This window comes from Pteronotus mesoamericanus, unplaced genomic scaffold (genome assembly GCF_021234165.1).
Source record: "Pteronotus mesoamericanus isolate MK-2021 breed Mesoamerican mustached bat unplaced genomic scaffold, CSHL_Meso_final contig_84, whole genome shotgun sequence".
NCBI classification, from domain to species: domain Eukaryota; kingdom Metazoa; phylum Chordata; class Mammalia; order Chiroptera; family Mormoopidae; genus Pteronotus; species Pteronotus mesoamericanus.
Genome location: NW_026555267.1, coordinates 238,830 through 258,599, shown reverse-complemented (window position 1 = coordinate 258,599; position 19,770 = coordinate 238,830). Strand labels below are relative to the sequence as shown.

Genomic DNA, 19,770 nt, shown 5'->3' with positions numbered 1-19,770 from the left:
CTGGCAGGTGGCTCAGTTAGTTGGAACATGGTCCCATATACCAAAAGGTTGCAGGTTCGATCCCTGGTTGGGGTGCTTGTGAAAGGCAACCAATCGATGTTTCTCTCACATCGATATCTCTCTCTCCCCATCCCTCTTCCTCTCTCTCTACAATCAATAAACATATCCTCAGGTGAGGATTAATTGTTTTAAAAAAAGGAGAAAAATTAAATTGTCCTGGTATTATGAGGATAGCATTCTTCCCACTGCTAGTTGCCTCACTTATCTTTTGGAGATTAAATGCAGGAAAGAGAATCAATATTTTATTTGTGTGCTGCATTTTGTTTGTATGTGTCTTAGTCCCTACCCCTCTGGCCCAACTGCCGTCCCAGAGACGAAGCTCGGCAGCTGCAGCTTTTTCCCAGCACCGCTGCCACTGGTCCCCTCAGGGCACCGTCCCGCCGGGGAGCCGTCCAGGGACTCCTCTTTTGCTCAGGTTTGCATCAACCTGCCTGGGGGGCAAAGTCATTGGGAGACGGCTGAGAGGACAGGCCATTTTTGCTTCTTCCTTGTTTTCTACAGGAAAGGTAACTGACGTAGGGGTCTGAGAATGGTTTGGATAGACTACAAAGGGGGAAAAAATGAGATTAGTGTGCAGAACTCAATACCAGCCACCCTTCTCAAACTCGGTAGAAACATTTGAGTTCTGAAGTCTGTCAGGTGAAGAAATAAAATATCTGTGATCAGAGATGAGCCACCTGAGATGTATTGTAGGAAGCCCAGACCACAGTGCTTATTTTTTTACTCCCTGCCCCCGCTTTTCACCCCCCCACACATGAAATGCTGAAAATGGCATTTCTGCTTACTGTATTGGAAAGTTTTTCAAGATTCAAATTTCTTAATAAATTTCTTAGAAAGTTTTCAATTTGATGCATGCAGTATTTATCAGTTTGTCAACTAAAGTAAATATATGAAAAAAGAGAGGTCAAAAATTTCTACCTTAAGAACATTCACAGTATTGTGTACTTTGTGCAAAGTCCACATAGAATATATAGTTCTTAAGACTTAACAAAAATGTATTAGATGTTATTTCTATTTTATACAGAAGGAAAATAAGGAATGGCTTTATTTTTGTCGCACAATGTATCAGTGGGACATTGTCCAGGTAGAACCTAACCTGTAAATTCTGTATTTAGGAGTTTTTCCCATAATGTTATATTGCTTCCTATAACTCAAAGAAAATTAAGTTGCTGCTGGCACCATTTTCTTCAGAGTGCCAAAGGCAAAACTGATTCCTTTTTGAGAAATGTTAAGGGTTATCCAGCCATTGAGAGGGTGCCGGGATCCGCACTGTCGTGGGAAACGCACGCCTGCTGTGCTGCTAAGGTCCCTCAGAAGGTTTCCTCTCTGAGGGAGGGATATGCATCCGACAACTGAAAATAAGGCCACTCCAGGTGAGGGGGCACCCCGAGTCCTACAGCCTCCCTCAGACAAGGCAGAGGCCAGAGATGGAATCGGCAAAGCGATGTTCTAGGAGCCATTGTTTAAGTCGGAGAAACAGACCTGGGGGTGCAGGACTGAGAGGAAGAGCATAGTTAGGCTCTGGGGCTCCCCTGAGAGGCGTGCTGGCCTTGGGGGTGCTCCTCTCGTCCACAGCGGAAGGAAAGAATAACGGTCTCAAATCAGACCCAGGGAGAGCTGGTGGGGCCGGGCCGCCTTTATCTAAACTTTGATCTCGTACTGCTTCCCTGTGGAGAAGCCTCAGAACTGCAGCTTCCCTCTGTGGGCCCCCGCCTCTCATGCCCGCCCAAGGCGGCCTCTGGCCTGGGCTTGGTATCATCTGAAAACAATAAAAAAAAAATTTAATTTTTTTTTAAAGTGGCTGCAGTTAAGAACCTCAGCAAAAAGAATAGAAAAGCCATGAGGGAGTGATCATGTCCTAATCCAGAGGTGTCTCTGACTGCAGGCCTGCTTCCTCACCCTTCCCTGTTTACATATTTTTAAAGAAGCCCAAATCTTCCACCTGCCCAACGGTGTTCTTCACCTCTGCTTTCGCGGACCTCTGTTCTGACTTGCACCCTTGGAAATTCCAAATACGTTGGTAAAATTGCCTAAATTTTCTCTGAATTTCTTTTTTCACAAGAACTAAATCACAATGCTCTGGCCAACAGAGATTTCCCACATTCATCTATTCATGATTGTCCTCACAACTTCCTGCTCATCCTCAGTACCTGCCAGAGGGTATTTTGGTGGGAGACACAGGTATTAACAAGGATGCTCTTACCCCAGCCACCCTTCTTTGTAGGGCATTAGGGCATTTACAGACACTTTTGGTATAGATCAAGAGCTGACTACTTCATTGTGATATAAGAACAGCATTGTAAGGGCATTATAGTTAGTATGGTCATTCCATTTCCCCATTTCTTTACATTTTAGCAAAGGGGAAAAAGCTCAGACTTTCTTAATTAGTAAAACAGTCAGAAGCTAATGGAAAGCTGTAATGATTAAATTTTGATACTTTTTAGGGGAAGTGAAGAAAAGGCCAGCAAATCCTTTGGGCTAGTCAGTGGTATTTTCCGGGGAATATTTGAGTCAGAAAGTAGAAAGGAAGTTGACAGTATAATTCACATTCCACGGAGAACCTGTGACCCTTTCTCTTCCTCTCCTCTCCACCCCTGTCGAAGGCTCCAGGGTGAAAGCTGTAAGTTGAAGAGGACAAGCCATCAGCAGAGAGTAACTTATGATGAGAAATAAAAATATTTGGATTAGCTATAATACCAAGTCAGTGATATTTACAAATTATTAAACCGCCATCCTCACATCAAACGCTTTTTCTTTTATGAAATGCTAAGCTGTAGTTTCAGTTTGTTTCAACCTGTCAGGTCTATTATTTGATGTTCCTCTGTGTTTGTTTATCTTAATTAAGATGTTGAATCAATCATTTTTACTTTCTCTCCTCAAGAGCAGCAGCCGGCTCAGAGTCAGGATGAGGGCCAGCCACCCTTGAGCACTGTGCAGGTGCTGAGCTCGTTTGTTCACAGAGGGATGAAAAAACACATTTGTTCTCCAGGTGGTGTGGACAGACTGACAGGTTTTTGATAAGGGCGGGGGGAGTCTTCCTGTAGTGAGAAATGACATTTCCATCCAGAACAAGGAAAAGCGGGAGCAAATTTTAGGTCTGTTTTGGAGATGGTTTTCTTCTACTACATCATGACCACTCACCATGGGGTGGGCAACACTGAGGTGGGGTTAAAAGCAGGAGACAGAATGTGGTGTCCTGGGTCAAGCGCGAAGCAGGAATTGAAGAGCTCGGAACCCCCAGCCGACGAGATGAACATGGCAGTTGTTCTTGCCCACTCTAGCTTTCTTTTTCCAGTCCTGATGTCACAGCTCAATTTCCACTCATACCCAAGTTACTTTGCGTTCCTCCTTGTGTAGCGATACTTCCGAACTATCAATTCTGCATAAGGGCCTTTGCAGGGTTTTTCCAACAGCACAGACACCTACTCCTTCCTACTCGGTCCCCGATCTGAGCAGCATGCATTCTGTCAGATCAGCTAGCCAGGGATGGAGAAGAAATCGCTTCGGCATGGAACAGACTATACTCTGCTTACCAATCAGTCTGTCTCCGGGTAGAACCTACGACTTTGGTCCCATTAGTACTGACACATCTGTAACCCTGGTGTTTTGCAGTTGGCTGTTGGAGTCAGGAGAAAGTACGCCTTTTCATTGATCAGAATCTTTTTTAAGCACATCTAAGCAGAATTTGTGTGAAATAAGTATTAGCATTTCTCCTAGTTAGCATTGCAAGAATTAGCAGCTCGGGCGGAAATCCATGGTCTAGTACGCTGCCCTGCTCCTGACAGATACAGAAGTTGACTCCAGGGGCTCAGGCAAGAAGGCTTATGTTCTAGTCGTTCCTTCAGGCAAGAGGTGGGCTTCTGAATCACATAATTCTGAGAGGAAACAAGCTTTCAAAAGACAAACCGAGCACTTCATTTATCTGAGGCCTCTCTTATGACTCCTGGGCCACAGATAACTACTTTCAACAAAGTCTCACTCTTCATTAGTGGAAAACATGTTCCGCTAATCACCGCATATTACCCAACACCTGGACTTAAAGCAGTCTTCTCTTACCACACTCATTTGCTTTCTTTCCAGTGGGATTCTAGGTTCAGAAGGTGACCGCCAGTACTTGTTTAGCCGCGCACACAGTTCCTGGTGTGGCTGAGCCAGCTAGCTCGTCCCCAGCATGCATTCTCCCCTTCTGCATTTCTAGATGGGCTCACGACCACCCAAAACAACTCCCTGCCTCCTTCCCTCCCTGGCAACTAGATTTAACCATGTGACTTACGTTCTGGCCAGTGGAATATAAAAGGGAGGTGTCCTTAAACCAGTGGGAGGACAGGGATGCTCTCTTCCTTGCCCCTTCCCTCCTTCCTGCCGGCTAGAGCTGGAGCCAGCCTGGACGCGCAGAAGAAGCCACACGTTGAAGGTGGTGACTGCAAGCTAGAAGGGGCCTGAGTGCATGGAGTGTCCTCCCGTCTCCAAGCTGCCTCCCTACCGCCTTACCAGCCGTGAGAGAGAAATTATCTTCTGTCTTATTAAGGCCTCTGTTATTGGAGGTTTTCTCTCACACTGGCCACACTAATCCTGATTCACCTGGTAAGGGCTCCCTGAGAGGGAAAACCAAGGACAAGCTGAGCAGGGTTAAGTCTTACAGAGGTGATTATAAAGAAGGGGATGGGAAAAGATACGAGAGTAATGGAAAGACTGCAATATCTGAAATGACGAAATAAACCTAAGTTATATGAGCATAGATAATAATTCTCCTGACATTTTAAAAATGTTCTTACGCAAAAGCCCTGACTTTCATAGATGAATGTTGTTTTTCCAAATGTTGCTAATAATACTCCTGGGTAGTTTGTCAGAATTGTGATGTAGGCAGGTTGTCTTGGTTCTTTCTCCAGGTCACCTTAGGTTGCTTTTCCTATGGCACCTCTCTTGCCTTGTCACCACCTACTCTGGTACTCAGTGTCCAGGTCCCCCCCACCTGGGGGCCCACCTCGCCAAGGTGAACCAGCAAGCCATCAGGTTGACAAAGACCTAATATACAAATTCGCTCTGAAGTGCTGTGATTCTCAGCTAGGGCTGAAAATCAGAACATCCATAGAGCTTTGTAAAAATAAACATATCTCAACTCTTCTCCCAGATGATCCTGATTCAGCTTATCTAGGGTGCAGTCCAGGTCCCTACGTTTTTTGAGAGGTTGGCAGATAATTCTCATGTGCAGCCAGGGCTATGAAACACTGCTCTACAGAGCCAGGGACTGAGAATGACTCACGGCAGCCTCGTCAACCGCGCGTACCTCATAGATGAAAGTCACTGCTGGGCATACTTCTATCAGTTATCTCTACTCAGCGTCCTACTACACGGTTACTTACAAATGGCTGTGCCCTGCCCCTGGAAGAGCTTGAACTTTGGGCCGCCCTCTCCCAACGATCTGTGATGCACCAATCTGTTACCACACTGTAGGTGAGAATGCCTTGCATTAAGGTACTGCCTCTCCAGGGGCATTTGTACTTCAACAGGAAATAATGCTTTCATTGAAGGGAATGGGCTCCTCCCAATGATGGAATTTCAGGAATTAAGGAAGTGAGTTGAAAAGGTATTTTGGAAGAGGAATCCTTCCCAGTTCCCTTAAACATACACTAATTAAGAAGCACCAGTTCTACTTGGTTTTAGAAGATTGGGCTTCTGGGGGGAAAAAACAAACTTATGCCTGCCTTCATTTTTTTTTTTTCCATACTCAGTTTGGAATCTCCCTTGGTTCACACTTTCTCTTACCCCCTAGAGAGGCAAAGTCATTCATCCCTACTTCAGCCATAGTTAGGTGGCAAGAGAGCTGTATTAGAAGAGCGCATTACACTATGCTAAGTACTCTTTCATGCCTGGATAATGATCTCAGAACACAGAGCAGAGGGTCGTTGAGAGATCAGTCCTGTATTATAGTACAGAAACAGTCAGGCTAGTCATTATTTTAATATGCCTGGTCATCTTTTACAAACCTGGCATATAATTAAGATTCTACAAAGTCTTAGGTAATCCTTAATATTTCAGTGGCTTTTCTTAAGTGTTCAAGCTGTTGTTTTCTTATTTTTATCCTCTCATTCCAGATTCTGTAACACCTACCTCATAGGACTGTTATAAAAATCAAACTAAAGGTTTGAAAGTGCTCTAAAAATTTTGAAGCTCTATACAAATTTATAGTAATACTTCTATGACAGGGAATGTATTCTTTATGTAGCAGTACTTCAAATCTTTGATGGAGACAAGGGGGAGAAAGGTTGAGAGATGTCAAGAGATTAATACTAAGGATTGGCATGGGGATTCCTTACTTTGGTTCCAGCCTTGTCCGCTTACTAACTGGGGAACTTGAGCAAGTCACTTTAATTCTCCATCAAGAGAAAAATGATCATTTTTCTTACTATAGATAATTATTCTTATTATAAGGGTAGTGGTCAGGATTAATGAATCAAAGTGTACTAGAAGATTTAAGAGTCCATAGATTTAAAAATTCCTGCAGAGAGAATCTGGGAGGAAGGTTCAGATAAAGCCCAAAATCACAATGAAGAGCTGGAAATGGAACCCTGGCATCTAGATACTTGATTCTCAGTTCCAACTATCAGGACCCTTCCTCTGCTAAATAAGGTAAGAGAAAGTTTTTGGCTTTTGCTATTACAAAAGCACCTTGAATTATCTACAGAGATTTTTTTTAACCACTGCAGATTTATTGCCCTGGAAATAGGATTTGTAATGGGGGTGTTCTCACACCTTTGTTGGCCTTAACTGTTCTCCAGGAACAGGCAGAGAAGTCACTGAAATATTAACAGGACAGTGGGCTAAGTGCCACCTCCTGTAATTGTTTATTTGCTTTCCAAAGTGACAAGGAGTTGTTGTCATTTCATACTTCATTTTATATACAAATTGAGGTCCTAAGGGACAGTATCCTTCATCTGAGCAGCCCTCCCAGGTACAGGAGAAAACTGAGTAACAGTAAAACCTTCAGGGACATCATTTAATATCTCCAGCATTTCACGAGTTTCCGACACTCTGGTCTTCAAGGGGGAAAGCTGATTTATACCTTCAGTCGTTAGACAATGTAAAGGTGAGGTCAGGCACGGGCATCCTTCATCCCTTATCCCGGTGCTCACAGGTCCCTTGGGCAAGGTGGACTCAAAGCATTTCAAATGATAGAGGTCACAAGAGTGACACCATAAGAGGTAAGAGAGCACAGCCTCCTTCCTCTACCAGTGGGTCTGACACCCATATATCTTCATATTGCCGTTGTTTCCACTTGAAAAATTACATGCAGTTGGTTTTACTTTTCCTTCCCTTCTTATTCTTAAAACATGATTTCCACCCCCAATCTAAAGTGTAATTTATGTCAAGAATAATGATTATGTGTTTCTGATTATTTTTTAAAAAGACAAAACCTTTAACATAAATGAAGGACAACAGGTGTCTTGTTTTATGGCCTTGTACCTTTCCAACCCTATAAATTAAAGTCATGTCTGTGCTCCCTGTGTCTTTGCACTGGTCTGAAGTTGTCTTTCTAGGACATCCTAGGAGTTCTGTGCTCTTCGGCACACTGCCTCCTACATGGTGGGTCCCAAATAAATTTTTCCTGATATCATTTAATCTGCAGGTACTTTGTCTAATTTTGGTCACGCTCAGTGATACAATACTGTTTTGCAAATTGCGACCCAAGTTTCCACCCTGGGCTTCTGGTCCCAGGGTGGAATTATTGCAAACCCTTTGTTACTTGTGAAATAAAACAGATCTCTAGTGGAAAGAGCCCTCCTGTTTTTGTAGGTCCCCTTGCAATGTAGAAAAATATTAAACAACTCTGGCTGCTGTGGCTCAGTGGAGTGAGTGCCGGTTTATGAACCAAAGAGTCACTGGTTCAGTTCCCTGTCAGGGCACATACTTGGGTTATGGGCCAGGTCCCCAGTTGGGGGTGTGTGAGAGGCAACTGATCTATGTTTCTCTCTCCTTTTTTCTCCCTCTCTTCCCTTCTTTCTGAAAATAAATAAATAAACTATTTTTTTAAAAAAGGACAGTGTTTAAGCAGAATTAAACCAATGGTAAAACAAAGTTCAACTTTGCAAATGAGTCTTATTATTACATAAAGACCACAGATTATCAAAATATTCTTAAAACAACACCTAATTCAAATATGGCTTTGTGTAAGTGTTCTAACAAAATTGTTTCTCTTTATTCTATGTTTATTTTTATTTCTTTTCTGGATTGCTTTGCTTTGTACCCTTCACGTCAAGCTTAGGAATTCTGTATATTAAGCCACTCAGAAGGGACATCGTTTTGTAAATATGGAGACATGTGGCTTTGTTGTAAAATAGTTGTAAAGCTATGTTTTTCCACTTTCTCGTTATATTTTTTTTTGTCAAAATAATATAGATACATAGTTTTTAAAAATTAAGTAGTGCTCTGAGCAGCCATCCCTCCCCAGCACCAGAGCACTGCTCTCTGGGGGCGCCCCCTTTCAATTCTCTCATCAATTCTGGTGTGTAATTCCATGCTTCTAAATAATATTATTATACAGATATTTTTTATTTATCAATTTCAGACATTATCTATTGATTTCATATAATGGCAGAGCAGGATTTAATGGTCTTATCTCAACCCTCACTTCTCCTCCCTTCATCTTCCCAACATGATTATATCATAATTTTTAGTTACTTTCATTTTAGGGTTTACACGATTTTAACTATGTAAATTGTATTTACTGCCAATCCTTATAAACGTCTATAATTAAATTTTATTTCCTGTTTATTCTAGAGTTGGCAAGTTCCGTGGCTTTTTCATTTGATTAGTTTTCTACGTCACCATCTCTAATCCTTCCCAAACTCTGCAGCAGGAATGTGACACTCCTCCCTTTGACTGCTATTTTCCACGTGGTCAAGCACAGCAGACGACCTAAGCAGTTCCATTTTGTACTTGGAGCAGCTCCTGGAGACCTCTGTCCTCCTTCCCACTCTAGAGGCCAGCTGACACCCTGGACTTCCTGTTATCACTCCTCTTTGTCAGAGTTGCTCCTGGATCCAGCCTCACCTTCTTTCTTGGTGAACACCCTCATTTTGGTGGGGCGCACCCTCTGGTGGCACCCTGAGAAAGCCCGCCTAGGAGGTAAACTCCTTGAGGCTGTGCCGGTCTGAAAACCTCTTTATCCTACCTTCACACTTGATTGATAGTTTACCTGTAAAAATGCTAATGGAAATCATTTTCTCTTAGAATTTGGAAAGTTTTGCTTCATCGGCTTCCAGCTTCTTGATTCTTTGTGTATGACCCATTTTTCCCCCTGACTCAGCTTTTATGAGCTTCTCCTTATCCTTTGTGTTGTGAAATTTCCCAGTGATTACAAAGGTGTGAGTCACTTTTCATTCATGTGCTGGGTGTATAGAGAGCCTTTTCACTCAGAAGACATATCCCTCATTTTGAGAAATTGTATTGTTTCTTTCATCATATCGTTCCTTCTATTTTCTATATTCCTGTATTTTTATCTCTTCAGTTTTGTGTTTTGTTTTTCTTGATCTCTTTTCCCTATTTCTGTAAGATTGTCTCACTTGCATCTTCCAACTCATCTATTGATTTTCCTTTTAATTCTATCATATATTTAATTTCCAGCTGTCATTTCTTGTTCTTTATTTCTTTATAAGCATCCTATTCCATAGACACAGTGTCTTCTCATCCCTCTGGGGGTATTAATGATGGCTTGTTTGGTTACTTTGATTTTTAATTTTCTTTTATGCTTCCTAAATTAACTCTGTTTCCCCTGAGTTCCCTTTGTCTGTTGTATGTATTGGTCTTTGTCTTTCATGTTGGAAGCTTTTCTGCAAATGTCTGGTGATCCCTAGCCCTCAATATATGTAAAAGTAAGGCACTAAAATGGAAACTTCTGTGTGCCAAGGTGGAGCATGTCAATCCATGGGCTTCACTTTAGAAATCCTAAAGTTAGAAGTGATGGGGGCACCCAGCCGTTTCACTTGGGTTCTCCCAAATATCAATATCTGCAAGTCTTTTCTCTGAAGCTGTTCATTTTTTCCAGAGAAGGAACCATGACTCTTCTGGTAGTTCTGTTCTTCATGAGCATACCAGGGTTCTTATAATTGCGCCGTAAAAGGAGACTCTGGGCCTCGCTATTCAAGACATAGACTATTATTTAATCTACCTGTTTCAGAATGCTTCTCACTCTACACTGGACTGCATGTCCCAAGATTTGGGACCTCCCTGGTTTTGTTTCCCCACACAAATTAAACCCCCTGTGCCAGGGTTAGAAAAAGATTGTTATCTAACTATAGGGGAAAAAAAGAGTAATATGCTGAACTGAAGTCAGAAAACTCTATTTCTCTTCTCAACTCTGCAACAAATTAGTCACATTACCTTGGGTGATGTCACATAATGACATCATTGGGTGAGTCACATAATGACATCATTGGGTGACTCACATATCCCAGCCGGTTGGGCTTTCGTTTTCCCCACCGCAGAATGAGCAGCAGGGTCTTGCCCCATCACCACCGGAGAGCCCTGCAACCTCTCCATCCAAAAGTACTTCATTAAGGTACCTTACGGAGATGCTAAAACAAGGGATGAAATATAGTTAGAAGAATTTCCTTGACAAGTATTAGCACATTCTTAAATTATGCTACATTTTATTAGTTGGTCCTACGTATGGTCACCTTGGCTTTGGTGAGGTAGGCTGTGCAGCTCAGAGTGTGCATCAGAGCCTCTCTCTAGCTGTCCCCCCTTTCACATGTTTGCACAGTTTGGCCCTTGAGGGGCCCAGCGATTCCATCCAGCAAGTGGGGCTCAATGTGCCTGCGAACCCCAGGCAGGAGGATGTCCCAGGTACCTGCCTCTTCTCTGGCAAAGGCAAAGATCAAACCCCACGTCAGGGCTGACGTCCTGGGCAACTCCCAGGTTCCATCGGGCAGTACTGGTACTAAGATCCATGAAATTTGGGCTGAGAAATCTAGAGTTAAAACATTCTTCATCTTGACTTTACATAATGATTATGACTATACCATTATTCATTATGGAAAATGTTTGTATACCATGGTTTAGCCAAAAAGTACTGGATTTGGAGCTTTAAAAAAAAACAAAACCCTGAGTTTCTGTCTGATTCCTTTTTTCCAGCTGTGTGAGAAAGTCCCTTACCCTCACTGAGCCTCAGTTTCAATGTTTGAAGGCTAGACTGAAAGCATTTACAAACACTAAACAAAGCGCCATCCAACTGTAAAGTAGTACTGTTACTGCTGTTACTATTCTATTTGGTCAGGGAAGCCTGAATTTCATGCTGCCTCTCCTGCCTGCTTTGTAACACCCACGCAATTCCACAATTAGAGTTGGCTTTCCAAAAAAGACTTCCATCTTTTTTTTTCCCCCTCTAAAACAAATGAATCCGGAACCAATCTACCTTAACCATCCAATATGCGCAGCCTCTTTTGTTCATGAACAACCTTAAGGTAATAAACTGGTATGCCCCTGTGACAGAGAAAAATGTTGGAAGGAAATGGGTTTCCATCTCGGGCTTCTAAGGTGCTATACCAAACAATAACAAGGGAAAAATTATTCAGCTAAATGTACCTGACGTACATTGGCATCCAATATGCCACCCTCCTCGCCACACATTATTACTTATATACCTGCCTCTGAGAAGGGTTGCTTGGAAGAGCTACTCTGCTTTTATCAGATATACATTTTAGGGACTTCTAAATAAACTTATATAGAAATACAGAGCTGCATGTCTTCTAAACTTTGCTATTTCATCCGTCTGTACCAAGCACCGTGAAGCAAAATGGATGTGCCTTCAGCTTTCTACAGCCCTGGAAAATGAACCAGTCCACTTAACAATAAATGGTGGTTGGTTCAAACACACATGACTGGTCTAGTGAAGAAGAAAAGAAAGTTGAGCTTAATGAAGTCCAGTGTCTGTGTCCCTGTGCATGGACAGGAAAGGACGAGTGTTTTATAACTGTTTATTGGAGTTAATGGTAATAAATTCCTCACTTGTGATGCATTAACTTTAATGTTTTCATTACTTGGTGATTTAGGTTTTCCCTTTTCACATTGTAAATCATGTTGTCCCAGTAGCAGAGCAGGTCGAGTGCCTGCCATAATGTTCACAGTGCTCAGTGGGGAAAAGAATGTTCTCTCCCTCTCTCTCCCTCTCCTTGTCTCCCCAGCACTGGCTGACAAAAGATACTTGGCCTCATCCGATTTGCTACTTTCTAAATATGCAACAAAGACAGACAGACAGATTCATCTGACAGCAGCCTCGCAGAATGTGACAGGGCCTTGTTCAGATCCTAGGGAAGGACCGTCTCCATAGTAACTTTCCAAATGTATTTGGTACTGAAGTGTTTTTTTTTTCTTTTTCTTTTCTTTCTCTTTTTTTTCCGTTTGCTGAGTGTGAGCCCTTGGTTAATGAGCTGTGCAAATAGATATTGAGATTTAGTGTTTTTATTTTGCAATTACCAACTCAATTTGATTGGAAATTTTTGGGTCTAGAAGCCTCGCCCTCATTTTCCCCTCTCTAATTTTTTTCCTTGCAAAGTTTGACTTAACTTCAAACTTGCCTGAGTTTTGTCAGATGGAACAAAAGAATTAAGTAAGATTTTCATCTCAAATATATAGCATAAAAGGAGGTGATTTTTGTCCTAAGGTTCCTTATCATGGCCTTCATTTTTCTGTCTCCAATTCCATACTGCTGCGCAGAGACACCCAGGGAGCTGGCTGGGAGCAAGGTCTGTTTTGGGAGTAGCACTTTGTCCAGTAGAGGATACATACCAGATCAAAGCCACATTGCTAAGATCATTGTATTCCCATCAAGTTACTCCTGTTGGGGTGTTAGTTCTCATTAGATTACCCACCCTGAAATACTCCAGAGAATCACAGTAATTAGTTCCTGAGTTGTCTTTATTTTCTGCTTTGTTTGCTTTAAAGGTTTTTTTTTGATGCAGTGCTCTGATGATATCTGAATGTCTTTAACTAGAGAGACAGGGAGAAGACAGGGAGAAGATTATTATCATTCGCTTCCTCTTTGAAATCTTTTGATTTGGAGAGTACCTAAAATAGAGACTCCAAGGGTCTAGTATACTAATCCCCACATAGTCTTCACTGTCAACAGTATTAAGTGCTCACACTCATAGGATGTTTGCGTAGAGGATGCAAACAGATATACCTGTGGAAGTTCAAAGGGAAAAATACCGTTTTTCAGGGAATTAAAAGAACAAGATTAGGGGAACATTGTAAGAAGAGGCCAAATTCTCAGACATCCACGGTCTGTAGCTCAGAAATTGCGATCAACAGCTATTTTCTGAAGAGTATTCAATTATTCATTTAAGTTATCAGAGTCTGGCTCAGTCCTTTGTCTATTTATGGCTTCCTCTGAACCCCTTTGATGCTTTCCTGAAGAGAGATAAGGACTGAGGTTAGTAGAATTGGTGTCTCATTGAGGCTGTGAAATAGGCTCAGAAATTTAGTTCTCTCCAGTTGGGGTTCATAGTATTTTTTCCTGAAATTTCCCCCCAAATCCTCTGCCCTCTTCCCATCATTCTCAGCACTGTTCACTCTGACATGGCACTCCCCACATCCTCCTTGCTCTCTTGGTTAAAGCTTCCTTTCTTTCCCTTTTTTAATTTCTTCTTTCACATTACCAACCTTAAGATTAAAATAGTGAATATAGAGCAGAACAAAAATTACCGTTTGTGTCTTGGGTGAAAATGATTTATCTAACAAATATTCACTCCAATATTGCCTTCTTCGATCACAAGTCCCATTAGGCTAGAAGTGGTTTCAGTTCAGTTTAACAAACATTTATCAGGCACCTACTGTGTGTGCTGTGCCTTTGGGGATACAGAAGAAAAACGGGTATATGAATAATGAATTGCCCTACCCTCTATGATAGAGACCAGATTTTCTAGAGGCAGCTTTTCTTTAGGCTTCAAGAAATTAAATAATTAGCCCCAAACTCCTTATAATTTACTGTGTATATTTTAGGGAAGAATTCTTTGTAATCTCACATCAAGTCAACAATTACTTAAAATCCAGCCCTACTGTGATGAGTCTCAGCTGTTCATATGTTCCAGTTCCTCTTCAATCTAATTCTTACTCTCCTTACGCAGACAGTTGTGGTGCAAGCACTAGCCCATCCCCCTGGATGCGCAAGTGTATTGGATTCTTCACTGTGGTGTTTTTTGTTCACTTATTTGCTTCCATAGTGCCATGTCTTTCCTATAAATGCAAGAACTAGCATTACCCTCAATCCCATTTCCAGGCCATCCTCCCCGTTGCCTTCCACCAAGACCCACAGCTACATTCTTTTTCCCAGGAATAACAATTTTCTGTTTCCTGGTTCAAGCCTTGTAGCATCCTTACATAGTATCTAATATCTTATGTAAACCTAAGCCAAGAGACAAGAATGGAAGTATTGGGGAAAGGGTTTAGGTTCCCTGGGAACCAAGACTGTGCGATTATATTGCCCATTAGAAAATAATATTAGAGCACAAGAGAGGGAGTGTATTTCTACATGGGGAAAGCAGAGAAAGATTCAGAGAGAATGTGACGTTTCAATGAGTCTTAAAGGAACACCCCCTACTCAGATAATGGAGACTGAGAGAGGAACTCTTGCACAGGGAAAACAGGAGCAAAGACCTGCAATGTGAAGTACATGACGTGTTCCAGAAGACGAAGTCTGTTAACTCTTGCTGCTGGAGTATTGGGAGGTATGGAGTTTGGGAGAAAATGAAACTGGAAGGTAGGATGAAACCAAGCATTTAAAATTTGTGTATGATGGAGAGTTTGAGTTTCATCCTATAAGTAAGGGAGAGGTTTAAGCAGGAATGTGGCATGACCTCATCTGTTTCAGAAAGATGATTTCTGGGCACAGTGTGGTGAAAAAGTAGAATGTAAATGAGTCAAAAAGCGATTTCGAACCCAGGCAAGTCTCTTTTCTTTTTCTTTCCATTTCCCTGTGTTCTTATCACAGTCTACTGAAGTACTAAGTAGATTTGAAAATGACATTTTGTCATTCTTTTTTGAAGATGTGCTCTCACGTGACACATGTATAATGGTGACCTGTGTCAAGATGAGGGAGGAATACAGTGATCCTTCAAGGTGTGTAAAAAAACAATTTAGCATTTTAAGTCCTCTCCTCCTCCTTTTTAGACTCAGGAGGCCATTTGTAGCATTGCTGCCTAAATTTTGTCAGGATTCTCACTTTTACTGTTGCCACTTGCTGTGGTTTGGCTGCTGAAGAGACTTTGTGTAGTTAGATCTTTGTGGTTCTATATTAAGGATGGATTTCTAGGATGAAAATAAAGCTGACGGTGCTGGGCTACAGATAGGTAAATTAATAAAATTAGAAGGCACAGAGGCTTTCTGGGCTTAAACAATTTGTGTAGAGGTTACAAGAATTTTCAGCCTTTTTCCCACCATAATATATGTCCAGTGACTCACTTCCATGGAACACCCACAATTTTGAAGAAACACAGTTTTTCCAGGAAATGAAGCATGGTGGGAATCCCTCTCTCTGAATTTAATGAGTTTACATTTTTAAAAAATCAGTCATTTTACATTGAAGGAATATATTTTTTTAATTTTTTAAATCATGTTTATTCTATTACACTTGTCTCAATTTTTCCCCCTTTATCCCCATCCACCCATCCCACACCCCCCGCCACAATCAATTCCCACTCTGTTGTCCATGTCCAAGGGTCATTCATACATGTTCTTTGTCTAGTCCCTTCCCCTTCTTTTCACAATTGTCCTCTTTCCCCATCCCCCCTAGTCCCTTTCAGTCTGCTCCATGTTTCCATGCATGTGGTTTACTTTGTTCATTAGTTTATTTTGTTGAATAGAGTCCACTTATAGGTGAGATCATATGGTATTTGTCTTTCATCAACTGGCTTATTTCATTTAGCTTAATATTCTCCAGTTCCATCCATGTTGTTGCAAAAGGTAGGAGTTCCCTTCCTTCCTTCCTTCCTTCCTTCCTTCCTTCCTTCCTTCCTTCCTTCCTTCCTTTCTTTCTTTCTTAAATGCAGATTGATTTTATTTATTTTTTTATATGTCAAAGTTTATTATAAAATATTAAAAAATTTAAAACCATTGTAAAGTCTCAGCAATTAAACCAACATGACACCAACACAGAAATAATCAAGTAGATCAATAAAATATAATGAGCATTCTAGAGACAAATGTATATATCTGTTTAACAATGGAATATATGATTAAGTTGATATTTCAAATCAATGGGTAAAATAAGGCTTATTCAACAAATAAGGTGCATGGACCACTATTCCTTGAAATAAAACAAATATAGAGCCCTACTTCACCCATTATACAAGAAATATTCAGGTGAGTTAAAAATCAGTATGTAGAATCCAAGGAGTTTTAGGAGAAAATACAAACTAATGTTTTTCTTACCCTGAAATAAAATATTCAAACCCAGAAGCTATGAAGTAAAATATTGGCAATAAGACTATATTAAACATTTAAGACTGTACAATACTATACATATAAAAAAAAGGTAAAGGACAAGTAATAGAATAGGAAAGTATCTGCAACATATATAAAAAAGGGCTAATGATTTGTTTTGGTTTTTTTAGGGAAAAAATTCTACAAATACTTAATCAAAAAATGGATAAAGAATACCAAAAAATCATTTAAAGCTTTTTAAAAATAATAGAAATAGGCAAGAAATATACAAAAACAGGTTTAGTTTCAACAAATAATAAAGAAACAGGTAAAATAACACATCATTGTCACAATCAGATTAATACATATTAAAAAATACTGGTAATACCAAGTATTGGCAACTGTGAAAGGAACTGGGTATTCATAGACTCTTTTTATTCATCTTAAAGCAGTCCCTTTAGCATATTTTGCAGTACTGGTTTGGTGGAGGTGTATTCTTTTAGCTGTCTTTTGTCTGGGAAATTCCTTATTTCACCTTCCATTTTAATTGAGAGCCTTGTTGAGTAGAGCAGTCTTGGTTGCAGGCATTTGCTTTTCATGACTTGAAATATTTCTTGCCGCTCCCTTCTGGCTTGCAGTGTTTCTGTTGAGAAGTCAGCTGCTAGCTGTATTGGGGCTCCCTTCTATGTTACTACCTCTTTCTCCCTTGTTTGCCTTTAGGATTCTCTGTTTGTCTTTGCTATTTGTCATTTTAATTATGATATGTCTTGGAGTGGACCTTATTGGGTTACTCTTGAATGGGACCCTCTGTGCTTCGTGGACTTGTGTGACTTTGTCTGTCCTCCAATTAGGGAAGTTTTTCATCATTGCTTTTTTAAACAGGTTCTCTATCCCTTCCTCATCCTCTTCTTCTTCTGGTATCCCTACTGTATGGATATTAATACATTTCAGGTTGTCCTGCATTTCCCTCAATGCCTCTTCATTCTTTTTGAGTCTTTTTTCATTTCCTTGCTCTTTCTGGGAGCTTTTTTCTACCTTGTCCTCCAGCTCGCTAATTCAGTCCTCGGCTTCATCTAGCCTGCTTTTGATTCCTTCTACTGTGTTCCTCAATTCAGAAATTGTATTCCTCATTTCCTCTTGTCTCTTATTGATAGTTTCTATATTCTTTTTCATGCGGATATAGTTTGCAGGAAGTTTCTTGTAGTATCCCTGTAGTTTTTTGTAATTCTCTCTGGATTTACTGAGCTCATTGAGCTTCCTTAGAACCATTGTTTGGAACTCAATATCTGATAGTTTACTTACCTCTATTTCATTTATTTCTCTTTCTGGGGATCCCTCCTTTCCCTTCAAGTGGGGGGTATTTCTTTGTCTTCCCATTATTTATGAGACTCTTCTTTTTTGCTTCTGCTTCTTAAATTGATCTGTCTTGATTTCCTGACTTTGTGGTGTGAACTTCTATGGTAGGAGACCGCTGTTTTTACTTTCTGGATCTGCCTCTGATGATGCAGATGTTGACCCTGTCTGACCTTAGGAAGTCTGTTTGAGACTTCCAGGAATCTACTGTCTTTGGCTGTCTTCTTCAGTTGTTAATCTAGTCACTCTAAAATCAGCAGGCCGCCTTAGACAGCTCAGAGCAGGGCTGAGTCCCTCCTGGGGGCGGGGTTATTGGGTCCTCTCATGAGGCTACTGTATGGGGGAGGAGTCAGCACTGGGATCTCGCTGGCTACTCTCTCAGTTCTCTCCCCAAAGCCTCTGTCCTCAGTCTCTCCTCAAGTGTCTCCAGACCTCTTTGCTCCCCCTTTAGCCAGGGATCTACTATCTGTGGCTTCCACTCTGCACTCAGCAGGCAGCTTAGACAGCACAAGGCAGGGTGGAATCCCACCTGGGTGCGGGACCATTGGGTTCTCTGATGCTGCTGCCACTCAGGGGGAGTGGCCTCTGCCTGAGCAAGATGGCTGCTGCCCTATGGGGAATGAGTCAGCACTGAGATCCCGCCAGCTACTCTCTCAGTTCTCTCCCCAAAGCCTCCTTCCCCAGTCTCTCCTCAGATGCCTCTGGCCTACTCTGTCCCCACCTTTGCTGGAGACCAGGGTAAGTGACTGCAAACAAAAATGTATGCGTTGGTTCTTTAAACTGCTCTTTGTGTCTCCAGCCACCCATCTCTGGCAGAGAGCAATCCTGCTGCTTTTCACAGCTGGCTGTTTTCTATGTACTTTTTAGGCTCTGGTGCTGTAGGCTGGAGATCCCCACTTATGGTTTAGACCACCCTCTTCTCAGGGGGATCCAACTGGCTGTTTCAATATCCTTCTGGTGCTGCTGCCCACCTTCTCGAGTCTCTACCACACTCCTTACCAGTTAGATTGCGCTAAAGCTAATTCTTCTGTCCCCGAGGTTCTAAGGCTCCTCTCTCACTATTGTTCAGTTGTTTGTTCCAGGTGATTTCTCCACAATTTAGTTGTAATTCCAGGTTGGTCCTGGGAGGAGGTCAATGTGACTTCCACTCATTCCTCTGCCATCTTGATTCTCTAGACTTCTGTTTTTAGGAATAAAAATTTTTTTAAAAAATACAAGGAGTGAAAGAATTTTAACAAAGTTTACATTTTTTTTTTTTTGCTATAGCTTCTAACAATTTATCTTATCATATTTTAGCAATGTTCAAATACATTTTCAGCACCCATTACAATCATGAAATTAAGGAAGTACATTGTTAATAATGAACCTCAGAGGGAACTGATTTACTTTCTATTAGAAACTCTATAGTATATAAGCATTGCACAATAATGCTACTTTACCACCTTTTGTCATAAGAATCATCACTGAGGTTTTCTGGAAGTGAGTCCACATAAGAATTAAATATTTAATTCTTGATAAAAATGTTCCTTATTTTCAGCTTTAGCAAGCTCTTCCTTTCTCATTGTTAAGATATACTTTAATAGTTTTAAAGCAGAAGCTGTTAGAGGAGGGAGGTGGAGACTTTCTGAAAGAAGGTGAAAGGAGCCCTGGCTGCTGTGGCTCAGTGGATTAACTGAGTGCTGGCCTGCGAACCAAAGGGTTGCTGGTTCAGTTCCCAGTGTAGGGCACATGCCTGGATTGCAAGCCATGTCCCCAGAAGGATGCATGTGAAATCCAACCACACATTGATGTTTCTGTCCCTCTTTTTCTCCCTCTCTTTCCCCTCTCTAGAAATAAATAAATAAAATCTTTTTTTTAATAAAAAAAGAAGAAGAAGATGATGAAGGGATTAGCCAAAGAACATATATGCATAACACATGACATGGACAAGGTTGTAGGAAT

At 41.2% G+C, this 19,770-nt stretch overlaps 1 protein-coding gene across 1 annotated transcript in view; it reads left to right on the top strand.

Moving 5' to 3' along the window:
* SKAP1 (src kinase associated phosphoprotein 1) overlaps positions 1-19,770 on the top strand; it is a 263,878-nt gene that overhangs the window by 189,619 nt on the left and 54,489 nt on the right. The window lies entirely within an intron of this gene.